Source organism: Leptosomus discolor, chromosome 16 (assembly GCF_034619465.1).
Source record: "Leptosomus discolor isolate bLepDis1 chromosome 16, bLepDis1.hap2, whole genome shotgun sequence".
Lineage (NCBI taxonomy): Eukaryota > Metazoa > Chordata > Aves > Leptosomiformes > Leptosomidae > Leptosomus > Leptosomus discolor.
Window position 1 is genome coordinate 1,740,178 of NC_141406.1, and position 18,490 is coordinate 1,758,667.

Here is an 18,490-nt window from a genome sequence, read left to right on the forward strand (position 1 = left end):
GCATTTCAGGGAATCCTCTTCTATTTTAGAAAACCCCAACAACATACTGATCTTGTCAAGTCCTCTCACTAGATCAGTGCTGAGCAGTTACCCACATCAAGTATCAACAGTCATCCTGTCATTTGAAAGCTAAAATTACAGTTTACATGTGGAAGATATTTTGGTTCCAGCTACTAAAACCTGCAGAACCAAAGAGGGGGAGCAACGTGCAGTGACCAGGCATGTGGGCACCATTATCCAGCTACACAAGCAGCTACTATTTTCTGAAGTTCTCTGTTAATGACTATTTATCACTCTTCTTTTACTTTAACAAGGGTTTAGGAGTATTACTTATACAGCTATATCCACTGATGTCCCACATGGTCACAGATTCTGAAAGAAGGACCTATGATTGGCTGTACCACTGGTTTTCCAGCAAGGAAGTTTCCATACAAATACCCTAATACATGGTTTGAGCATTTGCAGGTATACTGAACATACAGATATACTACCAGTATATTGAAGCTGTAGTCCTTTTTCTCATGAAAAAGGAGTTTTAGAGCAGAAATCTGATCTCCTTACTTAGAAGTCTAACTTTGCCAGAACACAACCCAGCAACAAAATACTAAACACTTAGACATGGATCTCCCAAACTGAAAATTTCCACGGGGCTACTCTCTGTAGTCCAAATTTACTCATCTGTTATGTACAGGGATGCTCTGCAGCAGTGAAGTACACTAACCAAACACCTCCAAATCATGTGATACTCATGCTTGAGTCTGAAGGGATTAAGAGATTCCAGTCCAGAGTAAAAGAAAACAAGCAAGCTATTGTAGTCTGCATTAGAAAACAACTATGCCTTGACCATAATCCATTAGCCAAGCCTACAACGAAAGCCTAGCAGACCTCAAAATATGCACCTTGTTTCATCTTCCTCATTTTTCCTCAGAGTTCAGATTTTCCCAAAGTGCAAAAAGGTGCATTCTTTTGGAAGTTACTCAACGAAAGGTTCACTGAACATAGACAAAGATGATAATTTAATTATAATGGGTATCCAACCAGAATATAATGCCCTGTTCACAGCAAATTCCTGCTACCAGCAGTGAGAGAAAATTAAGAATCAGAATTCTCAAATGTACTCATGACTAGTACATCCACCAATCACCATACAAATAAAGAAGAGGAACGCTTAATTCTAAAGATGAATGCTTATTTGATAAGGATTAGTCATTAATTTGATGAAAAGCTTATCCACTCTTAAAAACAACAAACATGCACAGTGCTTAGATGGAAAAAAGTAAAAGGTCTGCAAGCAGAGGCAATAAACTTGCAAGTTTACATTAAGTACACTTCACTTGCTTTCAGCTTCCATTTATTAAAGGAAAACAATCAAACTAACCTAGAAATGCCATCTGCTTAGACATTTTAGTCAGGGTTCTTGGATCAAAAGTTCAGCAATGCATACATTACACTAAGATATTTGTTCTCAGAAGTGAAAAAAAGGAAACAAGCAAAACTCAAATAGAAGACTAAAATCAAAGCTGTCAGCTCACACCACTTAAACCGTGTTTCTACTCTAGTCAGACCATTGCAACCTTCGACTGCAAAATGGGTAGAGCAATGTCTTCACCTGAATTTCCAAGCAAAGCTGTTCTGCAATATGGCAAGTGAGTTTTCTTCTCATAGCCTCTCATGTTGGCTCATCTGTTCTTCATCAGGCAATAGACAAGAATTTTAAAAGCCTGAACTTACAAAGAACCCAGACCAGTAAAAGTCAGCTTTGACAACCGCAGTTTTGAAAGTCAGAGAAGACACTGAAGGTTGGAAGCAAGTAAAACTGAGGACAGTTTCCAGCTGCAACAAATCTAGAACTAGGTCTGAAAAGTCTCAAAGCAAACACCCTCTGAAGGATGCAACAAACAGTATAATTAGAAACAGCAGAACTTCACAGCACCTGGTTTTATCTCAGGCTTAAGTTTCAATGACAGCAATTACAGGCTTACAGATAGCAATGCAATAAGCAAAGCTTTCACAGGTACACATTTAGGTCAATTACGGCTACAAGAGATGGAATCAGACAGCCACAGCACCTAGCTTACTCCCTTTCTTGAGCTACTTGCAGAGAAAACAAGGAGAGTCAGGCTGCTGGTCCCCTTCTAACCACCAGACAGAAAATTCCAGGGAGATGCTTTCCATCAATTCCAAACCTAGCTGCGACCACTTCTGTGAGCAGCTCAGGACCTAAACTAGAACAGAGCTTAATACCAGGTCAACTAGCACTGGGTCATTCTAACACCTTCTGTACAACAAAACTGAGGCTTTACTTCAGAAGTACTGGAAGTTATCTTACCCACGTAACACCCACTGTTAGATGTTAAAGGTATTAAGACTCCAGTCATAAGCACTTCCAGTGTTACAGTAGGTGCAAATAAATTGTTCCTAATCTCTCTTTAATTTGGCCTTCAGTTTCACTCAGCTCTTCAACTACGATATCTAGCAACTAAATAACTGAAATCAAAACTCTAGTAGTCCACCCTTGACCTATGAGGTGCTAAACTCTACACGATAAAGCTCACAGAAAGATCTGGTTTTCCATCTATTTTCTGAAATCCTGCCACAGTTGTACAGAAACCCCCCCAAAAATAAGACTCCTACTTGCACAGAACAGTCAAACCACAGAGAAACTGAGGAGTCATACTCACAGGACTGGGGAGGCTTATGACCCATATCACCCCTACATAAAAGGCTGCTCACAGGGGCAAGCTGGGGAGATAACAAATGTAAAATGCCCTGCAGGCAAGTCCTGCCTTTGCTCCACTCTCCAAGGGTAGTCAGAAAGCCAAGCATCTTGTCTTCACAGGCTCAATTTCAACCCACGCCTTTCAGCACACAGACAGACATTTCTGTCCTCTCCTCACACAGGTGGCTGGCAGCAGTTTCCCCCAGGCACTTCCACAAGTGGAGAAAGCAGCACTAGAGAAAACAATCTCATTCTGTCAAGAGTCTGCCCTTTCCCAGCCGATACAGGAGTCAAAACCTTCTTTTAAAGGCATAGGGAGAGAAAAAGTTATTTCTTCCCGAAGCTCTGTCCTTTCAGGTAACGCTACAGAATTAATGCTTTGCTTCTAGCCCTAGTTTCCAGTCCCAAAGCTGGAGAAGCAAGTGAGGCCCACAAAAGGGCAACCGAAAACTGTTTTAACAGTGTTTCTATAAATAATGTCTATACTAGTGCATAAACCTCTGGTATTAGAAATAAAAACTACAAAGACTTAATTATGGCAAGGCAGCAGTCCACCTCCACAAATTCAACCTGAAGTGCATTACTTCCCCCCATACCGACTATATATTCTAGGAACTAAACGTTGCAGGGTACCAGCAAAAGCAAAAATACTTAAAGAGACTATGAGACTTGTATACACAAGAGACCTCACCATACAGACAGGCACCCTAGAGATCTCCATTTCAAGCTATTTCATTTTCAGAATTCTCAGTTAAAGCACGATGTATAGCTTTACACTGGCTTTCCCTGGCGAAAACCTTTCCACACTTAAAATAGAGTAAGAAAGACCACAACAAGAAAGCCTTTGGTAGAAGTCTTATCCATGGGGACAATGTACTCACAGCATGGGAGAAGCACGTACAGGTAGTAAGTTACTGTGACAGTGTTGTTCCCTGGAAAAGTAAGCAGCTGAGAGAATATTGAAGAGAGTCTTTTCCAATTGTTTTCCCAGTAAGGGCTAAACAACATAGGACCTGAGAGGGTAGATCCTGCACATCTGCTGGAGACAGTCCCAGTAAAGAATAACTACAGATCTGAAGTTAAACCAAGACAAAAAAGCTCAAGATATCCCAGCATTCCACAAGCACATTTAGCCTCGAGTTTACCAGATGCCTAGATCTACTAGCTGGAGATCCACACACCTGCAGAACTGCCCCAGCTCAAGAAACCAACTACCCAGATCCTACTTCTACCCTAGAGGATCTTACAGTACGTATGCTGATCACCCCAGCCCTTCCCAGGGACCCGATCCAGCAGGCAGAAGAGCACATCTAAATTGATTCTTCCTGTAACCAAGTTAAAATGCAATCACAGCTTCTTATTTTAAAGCTCTGCCAGAAGATAAAAAAAGACAGTACTAGAAGGGCTTTGACATTCATGTGCTTGCCCACGAAGCAGAAGAGCTTTCCAGCTCTCCTCACACTGGAGGCTCCCACTCGTTCTCCCCAGAAGCACACAGCAGCCACCACACTAGAGGAGACTCTGCAGAGAACCCAACCCTATGCAACCCTGTGGAAACTGTCACTCTGCAGAAGACACCAGAGTGATTGGACTGAAACCAAATGGAGGGGAGCACAGAACATACAGCTGGAGATCGACATACACACCAGGAAGGAAGACGACAGTTAAATATTGAAGTTCAATTATCCAAACACAAGTCTTTCCTGCATGGACATTCACTGACTTCCAGGCCATATTCTGGAAGCTGAGGTCCACGGCAGCCTGCCTTGCCGTCCAGTCTCAGAAGCTCAAACATTTGAACATTCCCTGTTACAGCTCTCACTATGAAGAGCACATCCCAGTCAGGGTGGTGGTCTGTTCTGACCGCCCCTCCAATAAGCCCAGCTCTTCTTAAGTAGCCAGGGACATCAAGTTCCTGATTTCATCCTAGCTAATCATTGACCTAATTCCATAGGCAACAGAATAACTTTCCAAGCTAAGCTCAGGCTTCACAGTTAGCACTAGTTCTAATGCTTCACAAGACACATAACAGCTTAAAAACCCTGAAGTTGACCACTACCATGGTATTCATAGACTAGAGAATAATTTGATGAAGAACTGATGTCACAAAAGTCAGTAAAAGCATCAGTTAGATCAGCATCTCAGCTGAATCAGTCCAACAGCATTACCCTACTCCATTTTCATCATGGCTGGTCAATCCATCACAACGAACACCGAAAGCAACAGCGAGATGTGCTGAGCAAGGCAAGACAACTTGCTTCACTTCTCACCTACTACTTCTCTAAAGCTTGATTTCTTTGATATTCTGTCCTCTTTCAACTCACACTGAACTGCAAAGTTATATTTTAAAGTATTTGTAGGTCAGTATTTTTGGTTTAATTTATCTTAAAAAAGTGGTTTAATACTACTTAAGATCCATGAGTATGTGTTACTGAGGACACATGCCATTACTGGCGTGACTGGAGCTTGTACAACAACCTGCCCCAAGCCATCTTATCAATGCTGCTTTACAGCTTTTCACTTCATTCCTTGTCAAGAGGAGAAATAACAGACTAATTTCTCTAAAATTAAGTTCCACTAGAATCTTTTTCTAAGTATTAACTTTGCCAGAAGTGGTAATAGTTCAATACAGCAGCTTGTACAAGCTTAGCTGCAGTATCACTTAAAAAGGCCATCCAGCTTCAAGTCTTCTAAAATCCAGATCTCCCAAGGAAGGGCAAGCACAGCCTGTCCTGGCAGTCTTTCTGAGTTGGGGAGGCAATTCCCTTATCAGTTTGGAAGAGCTCCACTACTTACACGATAGCTATTAGTTAGCTCACACATGCATACTCGCACACACATTTCAGAAAAACTTCAAACTGGATCACACCAAGCTTACTTTGTTGCAACTATTTTCAGCTGTAACACCCCTCAGGAGGAACAATGCCTCCGAGGTACTCAGTTGCCCCACTCAGCAAGACCTACAGAGTCTACTTCCAGTTAACTGCTTGACTTGCACCTTCACACGTCAAACCAACTGCTGCTTTCTAAACTTTACATTAAGATTCTAAGTCAGAGGTGTTTCAGAAGATGAACCAAAGCTAGGAATCAGAAATTGTATTTTAAGTTAAGCCTTTAAAAACGGTGCTTTTTGATGGACATCAGTGACTCCAGAAATAGCTTATTCGTTTCAATTAACAGCCCAGAAAGCCTCCTGCTTTGCTCTTGCTCCCTTCACATAGCACGGCGCTGCAGTTCCACGCTTCACTTCTAGGCACATATTGCTACTTACTGAGGGTGCACAGAGCACCTCTAGCTCAGAGCAACACAACCCAGACACCTCATAACAGCCTGAAGGCAAAAGATACCACTGGTTTCAACAAGGTAATGCCACATTTCTGCCCTGCTACTACAGGCTGCTCCTCCCTCTAGTTCTGAGGAGCAGGGACTTGAGGCCTTCCTTATGGGATAAAACATCACCTCCCAGAATCACTACAGCCAGCTGGTGTCCACCTCCTTAACCAGAAGGTATTAATCAGAGAGGGAGAAGAACAGGTCTGGGCTACTCATGCTGTAGCTTACAATTAGATTTCTACGGTTACAAGTACATTCTTCAGTCCTTCTCAGCTGCTGACCCCAAAGCAAGGAGACAAAGTCTTGGCTGTTTCTATTATCAACTACATTCTGAGCCAGGACAGTTGACACCAACCGATGCCGCAGTGTGTGACCTCTGTCTACCCCGCAAGCACAGACACCAGAAGCTGAAGTGCATGCAAGTCCATACACCAGCCAGGACGTGGCCATCTTGGATCGTTCAGGATTAACACGTCCAAGACAGAAGCTGTAACGCTGTAGGTCTTCGTGAGGTCTCTGGTTCTTTACTGGGCATAGCAAGCCTCCGTAAAAAAGTCGGTCTTTCAAATTCGTAATTAGCACTAACTTCGCTTTTAGGTGTTTCATGCAAGCCACTCCATTACCCTGAAACTTTGAAGCACCACAAAGATTAAGAAATAGTTACCTTTTAACAATCCAGTTAATTTGCAAGAACTACAGCACGAATTGAGTGCCAGGAATATTCCTAAAGGTTTCCTGACAGCACTGGGAAGTTATGGCACCAATATCTAGAACAGGGGTGGAATTATACATCATGAAGCTCATTTCTCAGAGTTAAAACCCATATGGGGTCTAACAAGCAGATCTCTACCCCACCCGCTACTCCCGCTAGAGACAAATGCGGAACAATTGCACAGTATGGCTTAGACAATGTAGTACTTCGAAGCTTATTTTGACAGAAACAACATATACTTTAATTCAGCCAATGAAAGCAACCATAAAACAAGTGCGTATTTAAGTATCAGAACTTTTCATCCTAGTTTACATATGTGATAAGCACTAAGGCACTACGTGGAGTCACATGCTCTGGAAGACACCACCGATATCAAGCACAAGGGCCCTAGCTCATCAGATCCAGTTACTCATCCCAGTAGGAAGTTACCAGAGCAGGAACAGTCACAGAAAACAGTCATCACATCCCTTTGACCTCTGCAGCTGAAGAGATCTCAAACTTTGTGCTGGATGCTAACCCAGTTCCTCTCCACAGAGACAATTCTTTCTTCTGTGCTGCAGCAGACTCGTCAAGGCTTCTGCCTGTTACTCCAGCAGCCTAACAATACCCTTCTCCTTAACTTACTCCTTTTTTATGGGTTAATTGCCAGCAAAGCACTGCATAGCCACGTTTCTCCTACTCTTGAAAGGCTGACAACATACTTCTCTCCACCACCCTGGTTGCACGTAGGTGGAATGAGATCTGAGATAACATATTGTATCCTCTATCTTCAGAAACTTGGGCATGCTCCATTTCCATCTCCCCCAGCTGTGGACGGCCATTTCCTATTCCACCTACTTGGTATCATTTGTGGGTTGCACAGAGTATTATTTAAGCAGACTAACATTGGTATTTTAACAATTTCTAGTGCAGATAGTTACTGTAATGGATATTAACAGTATCCTAGACAGGTACCTATAACACTGCCAGCAAGAGAGCTACGCTTGATTCTCAGTTTATCACTCCTATAATTTGAAGCAGGACAGGAGCACCTTTTAGTGCAATCGCTCAAAAAGACACCACTGCCCAATGTTACTCTTTCAGCACATTTGCTGCTCCCCAAACCCCAAAGCAGGCATGCCAAAACACTTGTCACCAAAGCATTTTAGAATCCCATGCCCCACCTTTACTTATCTGCAGAAAGTTTCAACGCTTACAGTTCGCAGGACTTCCTGTACTATGAAAGAAAGCACTTTTTCTAGCTTCCAAAACCACTGTGATCAGTAACAGCTGAAGCAGTGCAGATATCAAATGTCGGCCTCCTCCCCTCAAGTTATCTACAAGCACTCCTTCATAAAAAACTCCTTCACCTCCACCAAAAAAGTTAATTTTCAAATACTTCAGCACATGCTTTAATAACAGACAAAAGGCACCTCAGCCCTTTATCCAAAGCTTGGAGGATGACAGGTATTACAACAAACCCGCCGTAGTTCCTCCAGTCACACAACCATCCCTTCCCAAGGGACTCACCTAGGCATTTAAATATGCCTTTATATTCACCATAAAGCCAAGCTGTACCACTAGACTCAGCACTACCTGACATGATTCACTAGACAAGCTCTTTTCTTCTACAAGAAAGCCTCACTGCACATGGCTACCTGGGCTCATCACGCAAGAAAGCAAACAGCTGAAGCACACACAAGAGTGCCTATCAGACTCGAAGTCTGCAAGAATTCCGAGTTCATACCCAGCCTCCCCACCAGGGAGGGAAGTGTGCATGCAATCAGTTTCCTACCCAGAGAGATGTGACATCTGTTGATAAAACATCATTCCCTATAATAACGAACAGAAAATGTAACAACTTCAATGCAAGAACTTAAACTCCACGTTGGGGGGAACAGGGGAAAGAGGGGGTGCAAAACACTACTTACCAGAGAAGGGCAACATCTGCTCAGATCCCATCAAAAGAACAGGACTGTTAGGAGGAATGTGGGGAAGAGGCACAATTAAAGCCCCAAAACTACGTAAATAAAAAGCCTTAACAAATTCGACTTATAAAGGCAACGGGAATTTTGGCCCCATGCACAAGGACAGTTGAACACAGCTGACACCACGGCCAAAGCAGCAGGAGAAACCGAGCACGGGACCACGGCTGCCAGCAGTATGAGGCGATCCCTCAGCTCGGCTATACGGGCAACAGGGAGACAGCCACCCCCGCGGGACGGGCAGCCAGGCGGCTGGCACCCGGTGAGGCCCACGGGCCACGGACACCGGCCAGGCGGGGAGCCCAAACACACCCCCACACCCCCCGTCCGCGCCGCCCGGCAGCCCGAACCCCACAGCGAAGGACCGCGCCGTCGCCCCGCGGCAGGCCCGCGGCCGGCATCCCCGCCTGCCCGGGGAGGAGGCCGCCGCCGCCCCCGGCCGCCGTGCCGGGCGAGCGCCTCAGCTCGCCTCCTTCTCCTCCTCCTCCTCGTCCCGCGGCGGCCCGGCCGCGCAAAGCGGAGCAGAGGGAGCCGGCGCCGGGTCCCCGCCGCTGCCCCTCACCCAGCGGGCCGAGGGGGCGTGCCGGGCCGCAGCCCCGCAGCTGACAGCCCGGCCGTCCTCCTCCAGGCCCCGGCCCGGCAGGCCGGCCCACCCCCCTGCAAGACGCTTGACGAGCCCAGAGGCCCCCGCCGGCTCCTTACCGCGGGGCAGGGCATGGCGCGGAGCCCCCACACCCCCTCCCGGGGCGCGGCCTCCTGCCTGGGCCGGGGTCGCCGGGCTCCTGGCTGCCTCCGCCGCCTCTCACTGCCACAACAACATGGCGGCCGCACGGGACGCGAGCACGGCAGGGCCAGGAGCGCGCGCGCGCCCGACACCGCCGCCTCCTCCTCCTCCCTCCTCCTCCTCCGCGGGGCGGGGCCGGGCCGGGCGCGCGCCTTTCCCGCCCTCCGCGGCCCGGCCGCCGCTCTGAGGGGGGTCCGGCCTCGCCCCGCTCTGAGGGGCAGCGGCGGCGGGCGACACCGTCCTTTCGGCGTTCGCCGTCCCCTCGGGAGGTGGCCATCCCAGAACCCGGCAGTTGCTCTCCCTCATCAGGTGAGGGTGGCTCCCTCCTTCCTCCTTTCATAACCCTGTGGGGGTGCTTAACCGCCCGCAGCTGGCTGAGGCCAGCCTCGGCCCGGCTCTCGGCAGCCCAGGGCCCTGCTGAGGCAGTGAGGTGCGAAGCGGTGCTACAGGAGGTGTCTCAGGAGAAGGTTTATGCGGCCGCCTCGGCCAGCCTGTGAGGCAGGTAACAGGGGGAAGCGGGCTGGAGTTGGGTGCTGAGGGGAGCTGCGGGAGCCAAGGAGCTCTGCGAGCCGAGCTCTGCCCACGCCCCGCAGCATCCGCTGGCAGCGGCGCCTGCGCTCCTGGGGTCCTCCTTAGGAGTCCTCCAGAGCCCGTGCGACCCTTGGAGAAACACCCTGTCTGACTGTAAAAGCCGCTCTTGCGCACCAGGTCTTCTGGCTGATGCTTTCCTCCTTTGCTTTTGTGACATTCAGCTCAGCTGCAAGAACATGTGTGGCCCCATGCCATCCGTAGACGCACCGTCCAAGCCACCCTGAGCCGCCTGCAGCTCCTAGAGCATGAGGTAATGGAGAGCAGGGAGCCAACACAAGGCATGAGAGCCAAAAAATACATGAAAATTGAGAGACAAGTGATAAAGCAAACGGGATGTGAGCGTTAAGCAACAGAAAGGCCCAAGAAAGCTTGAGAGGCAAATGGCAGCGGTGTCAGAGGCAGCAGGGTATGGCTGGCAGGAAGCGGTGCAGCTTCCAAAATGAAGCTTTAACTAAGCCTTGTGCAATGGAGTTCCTTTTCAGCAGCGAGATTCATATCTGGGTTTTGTTGCAACTGTGACAGATCATTAATGTTTTATTTTTATACATATCTTTAATTTACAATACTGTATGTAGGTCAGGTTGTACTTTTGAGAGATATTTCCACCTGCTCCTCATGTTCGCCTTGCACTGAAATGAAACGCTTGCTTGCAAGTAACTATAAAATGCACTCCTAAATTATCCACAGGACTCTCCCTCTGAGTCCAAGGCTAGTCATTGTAACAGATGGACTTCAGCCTGTCATTAAGTCACGCTAGAAGTAGCATTAATGTTCACAGCAAACAATACAAACTACAGGATCCCATGTCTTTAAACTCAGATATAAGCCACACAGTGAGCTGTGTTCTAGTTTCGCTCCCTTGGTCAGGGACAGTAAACATTTGAAAAGAAGTTAATCAGCCCCTTTAAAGGGATTTTTTCCAACAACAAGCCATCATCTGAATGCAAATGTGATCTGAAAGTCAATATGTACCTTCAGAGCAACTTTGGAAGAAATACAGGTAACTGAAGGGAAAAACAGGATTCCTGGCCTGTTTATACCCAAAAGCAATGAAAAAATGTTCAGGCAGGATCGCTGTATCTGAGAAGGATGTGTGTTGACAGCATTAGGAAGCAGAATATGAATTTTGAGACGTCCCAGTTAAACGGTTGCCTTTTGCAGTATGCCTGGACGGAGATCAAATGTGACCTACTTGAGGAAGCTGAATCCTGGAGACCCGGGGCTTTTGTACAGCAGAACCTGCTGGTTGCTCCTTCTGTTTTTTAAAGAGAGGGAACTAGCTGGAGTGCCGCCGCTGTGACGGGAAAAGCTGGGCGCTTCCAGCTGCTTATTTCAGTGACACAAATTGGCGTCTTTGGCATTATCCTTACCGGCACAGTTAAACACATTCCGTGGAGATTTTCCACGTCTTGAGTTTTGTGTCTCTCCATTTCTTGTGTTCCAGTCTATTTTTTAATAAATGTTAGGTATGGCCCCATGTTAAATGACTTCTGCCTCTATTTTCTATGATGATCGAGGCAGAGGATGACAGCTAATGAGAACTATTTTGTGGAAATGGAAATTACTGTACCCGAAGGGAGAGCAAGGCCTATGAGAACCTGACACGCAGCTCAGGGAACGAGGTGTTCCCAAGCCCACAGTTCTGACGGACCTGGAACAGATCCTCTCTCATCCAGTGCAAAGTTTTTAATTTGTCAGGTTGAGGGTGGTAACGAATTACCAAGAACTACCAAAGCACTAGCTGGGTTTAAGCAGGAGGAAGAAAAGCAATCCAGTCATTCAGACACTGTTAGTCTGACCGTGAGAACATTAAAAGCTCAGAAAAGAACGTAAAGGGACAAGTAGTTGGGGACAGACAAGTAAGTGGAAAATAAAGTACAAATGCGACATAGCTTTACTAAAGTTAGAGTGCATTTAATTAAGATTATGCCTTTGATAATGGTTTTCTAGACAATATACGATAGATTTAATCCAACTGCATTTAATATGGTATTAAAAACAACGCCACATAGCAAAGGTATAGTTCAGCTGGGGGACTATGGCAGGTCGGCAGCTACGGACAGATGACAAGAGTTGGGGTGGGAAGGCAGACTGGGAGGGCGGAGCTGAGCTGCTGAAGAAATTACTTGGAGGCTATCAGGAGGTTCAAAACTGTATTCAGTAAATTAATGGAGAACAAGTCCATAACAAAAGAGCTACATGGAAAAGGTGAGGAAGTCACCTCGAACGTACCCTGCCTGTGGACGCGCAGGGAGCATAAAGGGAGGAGAGAGCAGAAAGCAGCTGGGCTCCGGAGCAGCACGGCAGTGCTGGACCCCAGGCACCGCCGGCTGGCCCCGCAAGACAGGTCCCACGTTCCTTTGATCTTGTGCAGTATTCTTCAGACAGGCCTTGAAACAAAAGGTGGGAGCGAGCTGATGGCACTTGCTGATGGCACAAAGCTGGGAGGCACCAGCAGTGTGGAGGGAGGATCTGTAGGGCTGGGAGAGCTGGGTAACATTGAGTGCTGGCACATTGGGAAGGGGATGAAATTTAATAGTGGAAAGTACAAGGTCATGCCCTTGGGAATTACTAACAAGAATCTCTGCTGCAAGCTGGGAGCTCATCAGTTGGAAATGACGGAAGAAGAGAAAAATCTGGGTGTATTTGTTGATCCCAAGATGACTGCGAACTCCCAATATGAAGCAGCTCTGACGAAAAGCACGTATCAACTGAGATATTTCCAGGAGAAGGGGAAAATGTTAATACCATTATACAAAGCTCTGCTGCAGCCTCCTCTGAACTTATGCATGCAGCTCTGGTCACTTTTAATCAAGGGAGACAAACTTAAAATGTGACTGGAGAATAATTACAGGGTAATCCTGATTTTTTTCTTATGTAAAGATCTTGAAATAATTTGTTTAGCCAAAAAAACAAGTGCTGAGAAAGGATACAGTCGTTCTCTATGAAACTTCAGGGAGTAAACACAGAAGTAAACACATGTCCCTTAAGAGCAAGGGTGATGTTAGTGTAAGAGAAAACGAGTATCCGATGGCCATGAAAAGTCTGGGCTGAAACACGAGAACACCAGAGCTTCCAACAGCCCAAGTCCCGAGGCTCTGGGTCATCCTTCCCAGAGCTGCCTCACCCTGATGCAGTTGCCACCAAGAGCTGAGACCTGACCCTAAGGACCCAACGAGTCCTTTCCAAACCTCTCGTCCTGTTTGAGACACAGCCACTGAGTTCCTGGTTGGCTTCTTAGGAAAAGAAAAGGGGTACCTGACGTGGAAAGATACTCTTTGGGCTGCAGTGGCAACGCAAAAGTCATTTGAGGTGTTGGCTGTACTCAGCATTTAACGTCTGCATATGGTCGTGGTGGAGGCTGAGAGCCTTCTGCTCCAGATCATCCCACCCTAGTCCCTCAGATCATCCCCCCAGAGGCCAGCTCTTGTGCCCATCCTGTATGAGATGCACTCCTTGAGTCATCTGCACCCAGCACAGTGAGAAATGCCAAAATCCAGCGCGTGTCAGGTACTTCCCTGCCCCTGTTACCACCCGGTAACCTTCAACACACTTCATTCGTGTGATCCAGACGGCCAAACTCGGCCTCTGTGGGCTGTTTCTGTTTGGATGGAAAACTGATGGTCAGGTCAGATATGTCTTAAACAAACACCACACCAAGTCCTCATTCTGTCAGAGCAGTCAGGTCATCAAACGCAGGGTAGTTTCCTTTCCCAGGACTCCAAACAGGCTTCTTTGGCCAGTTTTGTACCCAAAAGCAGCTCTCTTCATCCTTTCTCTCCCATTTTGTTTGGGTTTTCACCTTTTACCTTACTTTGATGTTTTACTCTCCTTTTATTTTTATGAAAGCCTGAACAGAACGCTGCGCTCAGCCCTGTCTCTGACCACTGTGTTTGTCCTGTGCTCCTCATTGTGTAGGTGCTCCCGTTCTCTCCGCTCCCACCGAACGAGCAGTTATTTCATTGTTCCTCTAACCCGAACGGCAGGCGGTGAGAGCATCAGGGGCAGCACGGCGCAAGGCCACCCCTGACTAACATGTGCCAGCTGAGAGGCGCCCGCTCCATCAGCCGGCCTGGTGGGGCCCAAAAACCGGGTGCTCTGACTCATTCCCTTGAAAAGTAGACAAATAATTTGAGAATAACAAGATTTTTGTTACGTACGTATCATTTTTGTCAGAACATTTTCCAACAGTCTGGGTTTCAGATTTTTTGTCATGTAATATCCCTGTTTTGAAACCAGCTGTGCTGTTAGTGACACTTGGCTGAAGGGAAGCGAACACAGCGAAGCCGTCTTGGCTACAGCTACACATCAAGAGGTTTATCACAGGACTAATCAAATATGAAGATTTGGGGGACCCTGAGAACTTCAAGTTCAGTGCGACAGCTACAAGATTTTTGAGCAAATACTGAAAACGGCTTTGGGGAGAGTGTGTCCAGGAGGGAGCACAGCCCTCAGAGCCTGGCTCCGCAGGGATGCATGAGCTGGCTGGCATGTGAGAACCCAGCCGCGTCCAGCAGCTCAGCAGATGACGTTCTGTGCCTGACTGCGGAAGGCAGGACAGCACCTCATGGCAGGATTTGTGGGGAACACGTGAGCTCGGCTCGGGTCCGTGAGCGCAGATGGATGCGATGGATGACGGGCGATGGATGACGCCTCTGTTGGGCGAGGTGTTTCGTTCCCAGAAGGGAAAGCTGAAGACATCAATACTGCAGCGAGGCCAGCGGGTCAGCGTGGGCAGGATGCTTGGAAGTCGCCTGTTATGTGTGCTTATATTATTTTTTTATACTTAAAAAGTCTTAAAAAGACTAATAATCCATAGTGTTTGTCTAGTGAGCTAAATATAAGTAAAACGTTCAAAGCATTTTATGCTGAACGTGGCTTGTCTTTGGAAAGTTAACTGACACAATTTTAAGCTGTGTCAGGTGCTGTGTTGCTACAACAATGCTGCCTGAAAAATGCTTTTAATAATAAAGCATATATATTTTTAATAAGCACCCTTGAGATCCTTCCCCCTGACGTGGATAGTTGTTATTATCCTATCACACAGAAGAGGAACACCAGGCCCAGAGAGGCTAAGCAGCTGTCTGATCAGAGCAGCTGCTTCAAGGATCATTAGAAAATGATTTATTTTAACTTAATATCTTAAGTGATAATTCTTTACTGTAGAAATAGGCTGGTAACCCGCTCAGGACTGTGCCTGCCGGAGGGCGCAGGTGGCAGAGGAGGGAGTTCCCACCCACAGGAACTTGCGCCATTAAAGCTCTCAGCAGTTGAGCAACTCCTTCGTTACGCTGGTGGCGACCGCTGTGCCCACAGCCCCTCGGAGGAAGAGGGGGCTGGTGCTCTGCCCCTGCGCAGCGCCATGCCCCACAGAGAGTGAACCGAGAAGTATTTTGGGCCATCCCTGGTGTCTTTCATTAGTGACCAAAATAAAAGATATCCTACAGTGAGACTTTACGCTCAGAATCTACTTAAAGGGGGTTGATTGGAGAATGACGGGGAAATTGAAAAAATAGTTAACAAATCATTGTAGGATCCCTCAGGTCAATCGTTAAGTGGTGACACCTCTGTATGTGTGACTGCCTAGGACATGCTGTGGAAGGCTCAGAACTCCATTAGTCCTTGATAAGCTAATGTGTCTATAATTAAGATAAAATGGGAAAAAAAGGGAAAAGTAGAGCCGGGCTGAAAAATTGCAAAGCCCAGGGCTGGACTGACTGAGCTTTGTGACTGTAGTGGCGTGTCAGCTGCTTAGAAAATGTAACAGCCAATTTCCACAACTTTGCGCGTTAGTATCTGTGGCTGTGACTTTTTTAGATTACACTGACATCTTCCTCTGGTCATTTCATAACTCTCTCACTTTGTGTCTGTTCTTCTTTGCGGGCAGGCTGCTGTTGTTAACCCTCCGTGATGTCCTTTTGGAGAAAAGAAGGGACGGCAGGAGTGCCTCGCCTGGTCTGCGGTGGGGAAGGAAGTCACTTGGCCCCGGAACCACTGAGACTACCGTGCGAGCAGGGGCAAACCAGCCATCTTCCGCGACTGTGCAGAGGTAAGGCAGCTGCTGCAACCGGCCCCCAGGCTGCCATTTGGGACTTTGAGGGGGAATTTGGGAAGCTGCAGGAACAGTGGGACCCGGGTGCTGTTCGGGAAGCAGAACGCCACGTTGCAGTGTTCGTGACGGACTGAGGAGGCAAACTGACCGCCGGGAGCACATTCCTGGGGTCGCTCCGGTGTTTCAATCCTCCTCCTGGTGCTTTTTGTGCTGCTTGACGTGAAAGGGCTGGTTTGGTGCCATATCGCTGGCAGAGGCGGGAGTGTCCTCCCGGCACAAATGGGCTCAAGGAGATCATTGGTGGGTACCTGCCGGAACCAGGGCACCCTTCCCAGGCCTTGACTTGTGACATCTGATAACCTGCACCGTCACGTTCGGCACCGAAAATCCCCCCCATCCGTGAATTATACTGAAGAAGGATACATTTAATAAAAGCTCCATTTCTAAAAGCTTTTGTCTGGAGAAGTTCTCCACTTCGGACCTTGCCCAGTAGCTTCAGACGGCTCTGGATCAAACCTTGGAACGGGGACTTTTTGGCAGCCTGCAGCGTGAGCTGCTCTCAGTGCTCTGCCTCACCCGCGCAGGAGGGGCCAGCAGCTCCCCGCGCAGCTGGGCTCAGGAAGGTGAGCTTTCCGTTGAGATTTCGGATTTGACTTTTACTGTTGTGAAGTGTTAAAGGCCTCTGGCATGTTGGACGCAGGGGAACGGATGCGCTTTTTCTTTGCCAGCTTAAATGCAATTTGTACAAATAATGGGTATATGTGTAATTATCTAACTTGGTCGTACATACATGATTAATATCAGCCACAGTTGGGCAGAGGCTCCCAGTCCAGTAGGTAATACACAATTAGTAAGGTAACCAAAAAAAGCCCCACCCAAAAAGAGGAATAGTGATTCCAAACAGGTCGATGGCAGATTCGAAGCCCACCGAGTCCCTTGGAGCATCGCCACTGCTCTGGAGGAAGGTTGGCAAAGAAGGGGAAACAAACAGATGCCGTTGCAAGGGAATCGTGTTTCAGTTCCCAAACGTTACCTCCGCTAAACCATCGGGGCAAACCTGGATCTGGCACCACTACTGACACCATTTGGTCTGGCAGGTTGTGTTGCCCAGCGTGCTGGTGCCAGGGCTCCAGCCCAAGGGCCTGCCTTGAGTGGTGACATTTGAGAAGTAGAAATAATAAATATTTCATTTAAATTTAGTCATTCAAAGTATGGCAAAGGAATGGTGAAAATGGCAGGTTCTGGACAACGCATCATGACATTTAAAGGTCAAATCCACAGCCCCTGCCCGTGCTGCCCCCCTGCCTGGGAGAACGCGGCAGTGCCTGAGCCGGGGGACGCCGGCCGGGCCAGGGCCGGGAGCAGCAGCGAGCAGCTGGCCTCCTCCCCTGGCACTGCCAAAACCCTCTGGCGCATGGCCACTCCCCGCTCCCCTTCGGCAGGGTCACGGGCACCCCAGCAGTGGTGCACACGGTTGTTATCTGCCCTCTGCAAGGGCTTGGAGCGGAGGTCGGGAGCTGGAACCTTGTTCCAGCCCCATTCCCAAGTAGCCACGTGACGGCAGGCACGGCATGGTTTCTATTTTGGGCTACTTTACCATCTAAACCTGGCCTTTGGCCTAAGTTTAGAGGTTCCCTGTGGTCAAGGAAGAGAAGGGAGACCCTTCAGGGCCCCCAAACCAGTGACAGGCGGATGTGACCCCCCCTGCATCCCTCTCATGCCCCATCCCGGGGTTTCACATGGTGTAAGCGTGACCAACCTCGGCTGCTCTTCACACCCAGGGCGCGTGTACGGACCGACAGGAGTCACACCGGTCCCGCAGCCTCCACCTGGCACACGCAGGGATCTCCCTAACGAGTACGGGGAAACCGAAGCTGAGGGGACCGGAGAGGGGCTGCGTGGGGCCGGGGCTGTGACCCCCTTCCCGGGTGTTGCCCCGCCGCGGCGCTGGGCTGGCCAGTACCAGGGCGCCGGCAAGGTCTGCCTTGCAGGTCGGGGACTTGCTGCACTCGCTGGTTAAGGAAAAGCGGCTGCCTTGGACGGAGGTTTTCTTCCCCTCACAGGACACCGTTACGGGCTGTAATAACCGAACCGCCGCTGTCACCCGACACGAGCGGGATTTTGGGTTGAAAACCGTCTCTTTCGGTTCAAACGCACCCCGTAGCTCTTACTCCTGTACCTCAGCCCCAGCCCTGGGGCCAGCTCCGTCCGAGAGGGACCCCCCCCCCCCCGCGCAGGGGCAGCGTTAAGCGGCGAGGCCTGGCGGAGCTCGGGGGGGGGGGAGCTCCCCGGGGGCACAGGGGGAACCCGCCAGGCTCCGCCCACGCCCCGCACT

General features: G+C 48.5%; 1 protein-coding gene and 1 long non-coding RNA gene across 4 annotated transcripts in view; one reads left to right on the forward strand and one right to left on the reverse strand.

Moving 5' to 3' along the window:
* The window catches only part of MTMR3 (myotubularin related protein 3), a 79,464-nt gene extending 69,965 nt beyond the window's left edge, over positions 1–9,499 (reverse strand). For 2 of the 3 annotated variants that reach the window (XM_086474067.1, XM_086474058.1), the window contains exons 1-2: positions 9,431–9,499; positions 8,675–8,718 (exon numbers count right to left, since the gene is read on the reverse strand). The gene's annotated coding sequence lies outside the window, so the exon portion shown is untranslated. The remainder of the gene's footprint in view (positions 1–8,674; positions 8,719–9,430) is intronic. The other variant, XM_086474063.1, reaches the window with a different exon arrangement.
* A 257-nt stretch (positions 9,500–9,756) lies between these two features.
* LOC147414285 (uncharacterized) lies at positions 9,757–11,398 on the forward strand. The gene is made up of 3 exons (XR_015183930.1): positions 9,757–9,821; positions 10,265–10,353; positions 11,265–11,398. It is a non-coding gene; the product is annotated as an uncharacterized LOC147414285 (long non-coding RNA).
* The last annotated feature ends 7,092 nt before the right edge of the window (positions 11,399–18,490 follow it).